Raw genomic sequence first — 8,911 nt, 5'->3', positions numbered from 1 at the left:
TCGATTTCAAAAGCCTTGAACTGTTTTGCACTAGCCATTGTGTTGGGACTGCTTTTGTTCTCCAGCTCTGTTTGTTGAGAGGCGGGGGTGGAAGAACCTTTGTTGTTGCTTCTCCCATCGGTGGGCATTCCCTCATGTCATCATAACCTTCCCCTCGAGCCACAAGATCTACCAAGAGAACATACAAGTTGGATGAAGAGTCTGCTGAGAGCTCGCCAGAACCCCATAGTAGTAAAAGCTGTGATAATGAGGAGAGAAGATCACGGATCAAGGAATTGAAAAGAAAAGCCATAGCAGCACATCAGAAGGAGCCACAATAGAAGTAGGCCAGGTTTGAAAGAGAAAAGAAGTCCTATGAATAGCCACCAAGCAGAAGGCAAGGACCCGCCAAAGTGGGTGCCAATTGAATTGAAAGGACCAAGAACAAAGCACCATGCCAGGAAACAGGCAAAAGATACCACCGAGTTACTGGAAAAAATGTATCAGGAGGCAGAAGCTTTAAAGATTAAAGAAGCCCAAAAAGCAAAACAGAAAGCTAAAGAGGCAACGAAGCAACAAAAACAAGCCAAAGAAGCAAAGGCACAAGGAGAGGCATCGCATGAACAAGGTGACATGTCTCCCTGACCTTCTTCACTTGCTTCAGAACAACATGATCACCCCATGCCAAGCCCACCACCATCACTAGCAGATAAAGCCACAGAAAGTGAACCTACAAAAGAGACGAATCCTTAACAAAGAGAAGCAACTGAATCTACACAACATGCAGCTACTACACAAAGCAACACAAAGAGCAAGAACCAGAGTCAAAAAGGGCAGCAAGTCTTGCATTAGAGGACACCACAAAGTTTGAACAAACAAGAGAACAGGAGTCGGAAGAAACCCCTTCTACCTCTACACTGCAAGAAAAGGCCGAGGCATCCACGAAGCCTCACGACGACAAAGCGGAAGAAGACCAGCCGCATCCTCACGGGCAAGAACAACCAGTCACCGCAATGGAACCGAGAGAGACACAAGAGACTGCCACGACATCTAGGAAGCTAGCAAGAAATGAAGAATGGCAATCAAACGATGAGATAATCCGGCAAGTCAATGAATATGCAAGGAAAATGCAGGACATGACAGAAAGACTCCGATTAGTAGCACCTAGCCGCAACACAAAGGCTAAAGAACTAGAGGTGGTTTGACGCTCTCCAAGGGGAGTTAGATGACAGATTAAATGTCATCACCGATCTACAAAATTAATTGCATGAATTGAAAACTGAAGCTGAACAACACCAGCTAGCAAGAGATAAACAACAAAAGGAGATGGAGAAATTAGCTGACCTACTTATGAAATTGTTAGATGCTTGCAAAGCCAAATATAAACAACTGACAGTCTAAGTTACCAAAACAAACTTCTAACTATAACCTTGTGAGTTCAGAAGATGCAAGTACAACTAGATGTAGGGAATGCCTCTCTGCAATACTCAAAGCAGAGAATAAATGACTAGGAATTTTTTTGTGGCAATTACGAGAAAATCCCGCAGTGGCCTCGATCAAAGAAACAGATGAGGTCTACAAAGCACTAGAGAAAAAGAAAAAAGACCTCGAGCTGGAGCTAAAACAGGAGCAGTCTCAATGCAGAGTCCTGGCTTTAATGCAGGTGCAACGAGAAGATGAGCTGCTCAAAGAAATAGCTGAGCTTTAAAAAGTCAACCACCTGCTGCTGCTGAGAGATGGGCAGCCAAAAATTGAAGAAGAGGCGAGAACTTCAGAACAATCACATATAGATATCCCCTCGGTTTATTTTGTTGAGATGGAGACACGGCCAGTAGAAGGGCTAGGTAGCGAGGATGAATTCTAGGTACAAATAATAGAAAGTGATATAGTGCCAATGGTCCGACTATCAAAAGCTGAGGAAGATGCACTAAAAGAGAAGATTACACAAGAGGTGAATGAGCAGTGGAAAGCAGCGATGGATTGGGAGTTGAGAGTTCTTCACTTCGTCAATGTTAGACAACTTACTCCCAATCAAATCAATGCACAATGGAAATCCACAATCCCTGCCATATCCTTTGATAAAGGTGGAGTTGATCCAAGTCAAAGAGAGGCTTTACAAAGACATGAAAGAAGAAGGTGCAGATCAAGACCACCCGAAGTGGAGGTTCAGCTAGTTGAACAAGAATCCAAGGTATCAGATTCTGTTTGCAAGAGCACGTGTGTCACTTCAAAACGATCCTACTTTTTGTCTTGTACCAAGAGTAAGGACCTACAAAGCACATGAGGCATTAATAAAGAAGCGGCCAACCTGGCTAAACTACCCAAGATTGCCTACTCCAAAAAAGGGACCACCAACTGAAGAATACATGGTGAAAACCCTAACGGGCGCCATGTCATTCTTCAAAAGTCTTCTGGATCTATCATGTGCAATGCTATATAAAATATTTTAAGTGCTTCTCACCTGCATGAAAGTTTTCCATTAGCAAGAGCAAGCAAGTGCCCCGTGGATGTGATTCCTTGAGGGTAATAAAGGTTTATGCTATGATCTTAGTGTCCAACCTTGTCCTTGATGGCTTCTATGCCAGATGTATGTTCTTACCTTCTCACAATATGCTGGCATTTGAGGAAGTATTCTATACAGGATTCTTCACTTGGCGTGAACGAAGATGTTTGGGGCAGTGAGATCAGCAACCTGACATTAAGATTTGTAGGCTATTCAGCAGTGGAGCTTAAAAACAGAGTAGATATGCAATTTTTGTAGGTGCCAGATAAAGAGAGGAAGATCAGATACGAAAAGCCCCAAAATGCGCGTAAAGACCGCCTCGCCATCCATCAACTCAAAGACTACTTCAGACCATAAAGTTGTATGAAGGGACGACACAGGCGAGGAGGGGGGAATGTTAGCAGCAAGCTTACTCAGATACCATTTTTGGAGCTCTCGTTGTAAAAACACATATTATATTTGATAAATTGGGAATATTGTAACTCCTATTTTTTGGATAAACTTTGTAATAGATGAGCCGGGGATACAAGCTTCCAAATTGTATCAACCTCTCATTATCTATCTTTAGTTAGAGCTCCCAAATTATTAGTTTTGACCACCAAAAACCTTGGCTAAGATATAAAATACAATTTTTGTAAGTTATTATTAAGTTTTGGATAATGAAATGCACAGTGTGAGCTAACGACACTTACTTCTCTCCTTCCCGTGCTTCCTACTCCCTCCCCGGTTGTCACATTGTAGTTGCGTTTGCTGCATTGCAACCGCAGGTAAAAGCTCTACGCATTCACGTAAACACATCACGGTATTTTGTAGATTTTGGCATCGCTGACCCATGACCGATTCATAAGTAGGAAGTTACACTTAAAATAAAAAACTAAGCATAGGCAGGGTATTGAGGCATCATTGCTCAACATGTAGGTGCATTCTGGGTCGAAAACGAGTAGGTCAAAAATCCACTGCTGTTAATAATCGTGATTTGGGAACTTGATTTAAAGAGGGATTTGAGACCATAAACATGTGTGCTTAGTTCTTATAAACATGTCCAAGAAGTTTCATTACTTTTGGATGTCATTTGACGCTGTAACGAATGTAATTTGTTTGCCGATGAGCGATTGTCTTTTGGTGATTTCAGCCACTTGAGCGTAGCTTGAGTTAGATGCGAGTGTTTATTGTTTTCCAAGAGATTGAAAACCTCTTCTAGCCTTTATGCATTACTCAAGTCAACTTCATCCCATGGATTGATAATTTAATTGTGGTTCTCGCTAGATATATAATAAGATAGGAGTGAGGCTAGACATGCGTCCCACATCTTACGAACTACTGTCCACAATTAAAGAGAATGGATCTGATAAGATCATAGATCAACAAGGACAAATAGTCAAAGTCGTCTTCAACAAAGAAATAGTGGCTGAAGCACTAAAGGTGTCCACTGAAGGTATGACAATGAGAGCCAGCGATAGGAAGATAGGTGGAACGTTCACAAAGAGTACAACTACCGCCACCTTCTTTGAACTTATACTAAAGCAAGTAGAGGATCCCACACGTCTCTATCACCAGCACTTTCACTTCCTCGCGAAGAAACCACCAGTGTACACTATCCCAAATCATGTTATCACAACCACCTGCACGCAAGTATTGAAGTCAATATCGAGAAAATCAATAGATCATGCTCAATATGTGCTTACAACACTCAAGAGCACAAAGAAGGAATGAAGAGTAACATAATTGGGAGCTCCAAAAGTTTTGATCTCAATTGCGTACAATACCATTGGGATGGATGATAAATTTCCGCTAGCCCATGATCGAAACACATGGATAATCATAGCTCAGCCCTCTCCACAAGATACTAGATCAAAGAAGAAAGGGATTTATAAATTAGATGAAGAGTTAGCAGAAAGCTCATCTGAAGTCCATAGCAGTGAAGAAATTTTGGACAATGAGGAAAAAAGAGCAAGGAGAGAAGAGATGAAAAGAGAGGCAGTGGCCGCCCATCAGGATAAACCTCAACAAAAAAAGGCAAGGTTCAAAAGAGAAAAATAAGCTTATGAATGAAGTCGACAAGCTGCAGGACAGAATCCAGATTTATGGAGTCCAAGGGAAGTCAAGGGTCCTAGAACCAAAAATGCCGAGAAGAAGATCCCAAGGACCTACTAGAAAGGATGTATGTGGAAGCCAAAGCCTTGAAGATACAAGAGGCTTTAGAAGCTCAAAGAAAAGCTCTTCAGTGTTACGGGACCCTGAAGAGCGGCCCGTAAATGGAACTTAGGGGCCGCGCGCGTTCGCCGATCCTTCACCTGAACACAAGTTAGCCGACTTCACAACAAGTTGAGCAAGTATTTCAAAGGGACGCGCGAGACAAGATTGTTGAAACAAGCCCGTGACGGGCACTTTGTATTGATTCAAAAGGTTGATTACAAAAGGGACGGAGGCCTCTCCAGCGCCTCTGAAGACTGGGTTAACCTAACTCCAACCTAGAATGGGTAGATGGTTTTATGGACGTGAGGACTGCCACCCCGGCTCCGGTTGAACAACCGGACCCCTCTTAGCTACCCCGACAGGATGCGCACGGTTCACCAAGAGTGGAGTACTACTCCCTTATAAGTCCTTTAATTCGGGGCGCTCAGGCAAACCACCCAAGCCCCATGGCCTTGAGGTAGAAATCCCTCTCAAGGAGTCACCGTCGGTCCCGTCCAGGAGCCGCGGTTCCAAAATCTGATCAAAATGCCGAAACGGCCCCGCGGTTGCGTCCCGGGCCGTTTTGGTCCACGGGACCCCCGGGGACCCGGCCACGGCCCAAGCGGGGCTCTTACTTGCATAGAGTCTTTCGGGGGCTCCCGGAGTCATGTTTTGTCCACAGGAGCGACGGGTCCACGAGTCGTCATATCGGCCCGCGGGGAGCATGGCCGCGGAGAGGGGCAATTCACCAAACGGGGCCTCGGTCCCCCTCAAGTGCCGTCCACGGTGAGAAGTTAGGTTAGCGGGAGTTAGGTTAGAAATGGGAACGTGGACCGCCAGGCCGCATGAGGGACAGCCCATGTGGGGGCGCTAGGGGCAAGGAGGGACCGCCGGCGCGCGTGGAAAAAGTTCCCTCTCACGAGGATCCCAACATTCTCCCCCCCCTCAAGGAACTTGACGTCCTCGTCAAGATTGTAAAGCATCTGACCACATAGTGCATACATCGCATAATTGTCGCATAATGCATCTTTATTCTGCTGAAAAACTGAGCATAACTGTGCTGACAAACTACTGCATCCTATACTACTGCTGTACATGGTTGTGGTCTTCTATGCCCTAGGCATGTGTTTGAGGTCCGGAATCCTGTAGTACCGAAGCAACAACTGCTTATCCATTGCAATGACTCTATCTTCTGGCACCCAAGTGCAATCTGACATTGGCCGCCCTCTCAACATCTCAACAACCATAGCAAGCAGAATTTGGGAAGCCAACTGAAACACATTAGGAACAGGGAGAGATGTCTGGAAGACAACCCTCACTCATTGATACTGAGCAAGAAGATCATCCTTTTCCTAGTCCAAGCCCTTCACCAACTAACCAATCAAATTAAGGTGTGATATAAAAAGAGATGAGAAAAAAAGAAGAGGAAGCCAATCAAGAACAACCAAAGATGAGGCTGGACCTTATAAAGAGCCTCAAGCAGAATTTGTCAGACCTTATAAAGAGCCTCAAGTAGAATCCATAGAGTGGGAAACAACGGATGAAGTTATCATCCCGGTTAATGAATTATATGCAAAATAGATGCAGCTAATGATAAAGAAAATGCAAACATCAGCTCTTAGCCGCGGTTCTAAAACTCGAGAACTTGAACAGGTGATTGATACTCTCCAAGGCAATCTTGAAGACATAATGAATATCATTGAAAATATTCAAGGCCAAACCAAAGAGCTCAAGAACAAAGAGGAACAACACCAAAGCATAAAGGAAAAGAAACAAAATGAAATGGAAGAATTAGGGGAACTCCTCACAAAGTTATCAAAGGCATGTAAAAGCAATGACCAACAATTTATTGAAGTAACAAACAAACTTATGAGCACTACTTAGTCATCACAAAATCTCCAAGTATAGTTGAATATAGTAACTTACTCTTTGCAATACTTAGAGTAGAGAATCAATGACCATGTGGCATTTCTAAATTAAATAAGGGAAAACCCAGCAGTAGCTTCACTCAAGGGGATTGATGAAGTTTACAAGACTTTAGAAAAGAGAAACAAATACTCGGAGCTTGAGCTGAAACAGAAATAATAACAAAGAAGGGACCTCACCCTAATGCATACAAAAAGGAAAGAGCAACTACTTAAAGAGATAGAGGAATTAAAGAAAGCCAAATAGTTGCTAAGAGAAGGGAATGTGGAAACTCAGGAGGAGGTAGGTACATATAAACAACCAAATCTAGAGATACCATCAATCTCCCTTGCAAAAATGAAAACACAACCAATTGAAGGGAAGACTGGAAGTTTTGAAATCTAGGTACCAATCACAAAAGAGGAACAAGTGACAATGTTCTAGCTCTCTAAAGGTGAAGAAGATGCACTTAAAGAGTAGTCTGTTCAAGAAGTGGATGTTGAATGGAAAGCGGTTGTTGGATGGATATGCCGCGACGGACGTCAGCACAGCGAGAACTCACCTAACAAGACTTGTCAGCGACCCGCAGGCATGTGGAAGCAAGCATAGGGTTTCAATCTACACTCGACCGACTCTCAAATAATTCTTATAGAGGTCTCTACCCAATTTCTAAGCTATAGCCTTCAGGAGTGCATAAGAGGAAACTTCCTACAACACTCTCTAGAGCCGAATACCCATCAAACAATCTCGAAACGCCATAGAAATTGAAGGAGACCCTACTAACACCAATAGGTCGCTCTCCCTAAGGTCTATGAACCAAAACCCCAACCCAAAACACCTGGTGCAAAATAACGTAGGATGTCTGGCCGAAATTTGCAGGTCGTCGTTTCCACAAACTAAAGTGCCTAATGTGTAGCTCTACTCAATGCAAACGCATGGATATGTTGAAATGTAAAAACGGATAATTTATGCTCATCGAATCACCAGATGAAGCTCGTAGATGGAGCTCGCAAAACCGGACCGTACACGTGAAATGTAGGTATTGGCGCGTAGCTCTCGTCGGGGGCAACACACTGCACTTCTCCGCACTCGATTTCGACCACCGGTGCGTGCGTAGCGTCAAGATGAAGCTCTCACTCTCTCTAATACACAGTACACTCACTCACAGACTTCAAACTTTTTTAAAATGATAGGTTTTTCATTAAGGTCAAAAACTGTTATAAATACCTTACAATCTCAAACCCTAATGTTCCAATTTAACCATCTACTCAATCTAAATGTCAAAACTGGGATACAATCTGGAAACTTCTGTAAGCCCCAATATTTACAAGGTGAAATGTCGGGTTTTCTCAATAAATGAATAATTACAAAAAATAATAATCCATCGAGCAGTCATTTTCCGTAGGGTGTGTCCAGCTTCTAACACTCCCCCCCTCCTTGTTCATGTCATCCCCGACATGGCTGTTGAGCTACTTTCTCATCTTAGGCTTTCTCTCATCTTGAGCAGTGACTCATATCTTGCATGTTGAGCTAGTAGCGTTGGGCCAAATATATCTGTGCTAATTGTGAAGAAGCCGGTGTAGAAAGCTTCTTCAAAGGCCTGGAGGTGATAAGATGGCAAAACATGATCCTTTGATACAATGCATGTATCACCTCGTGGGAGGGCTGGCCAGACAGATTGTATGCACATCTCTATATATCTTGAAAGAAGAAGATACTATCTGTTGCCTGGCCTGGCTTGAATGCCTTGAAGACTGCCAAAATTGTTTTGCAAATCTTTCTCATCATAATGCAAGATAGGTCAGGCGAGCCAGTGAACAATTTGATGGCGCCCGTTAGGGTTTTCACCATGTATTGCACACTTATTCTCTCGCTTGCCTTCGAGCCTGGTAGCTTTGGGTAATTTAGCGAAGTAGGTTGGCTTCTTTTTCAATAGCTCATGGGCCTTCCATGCCCGCATCCTTGGTAGAAGGCAGAAACTTAGGTTATTTGTGATGACTTTAGGTGCCTCTACCACTTGGATTAGATACTGTGGATACTTTGTCAGCCATGCCTTTCTCCACCTAGGCTGAGAGTCGACTATCAACTTTACCCCTTCAGGCTTGGAGATGTCTTCTTTGTACATTGGCACTGTTGGCTCCTCTCTGATCCGCTTGTTGATTGTGGCAGCTTCATATTTCAGCAGAGGATATGGGAGAGAGGGCTGTAGCCATTCACGCCAAAGGTTGCTGGCATCTATCTTTTGAATAGTCATTGATTTAAATACCCTTTGCTCCCATTCCAAAGCTTCTCTGGCTGTGTCTTTGAATGCTGCTTCTATTGCATTTTGCAGCTTCTCTTCTTCTTCTT

At 43.6% G+C, this 8,911-nt stretch overlaps 1 pseudogene; it reads right to left on the bottom strand.

Moving 5' to 3' along the window:
• Positions 1 to 4,972: 4,972 nt before the first annotated feature.
• Positions 4,973 to 5,518, bottom strand: LOC147437848 (uncharacterized; annotated as a pseudogene).
• Between the last annotated feature and the right edge of the window lie 3,393 nt (positions 5,519 to 8,911).

This window comes from Adiantum capillus-veneris, chromosome 17 (assembly GCF_014529385.1).
Source record: "Adiantum capillus-veneris isolate H3 chromosome 17, ASM1452938v2, whole genome shotgun sequence".
Classification (NCBI taxonomy): Eukaryota; Viridiplantae; Streptophyta; class Polypodiopsida; order Polypodiales; family Pteridaceae; genus Adiantum; species Adiantum capillus-veneris.
The sequence above is the reverse complement of the archived record's forward strand: the minus strand, read 5'-3'. Positions and strand labels throughout refer to the sequence as shown.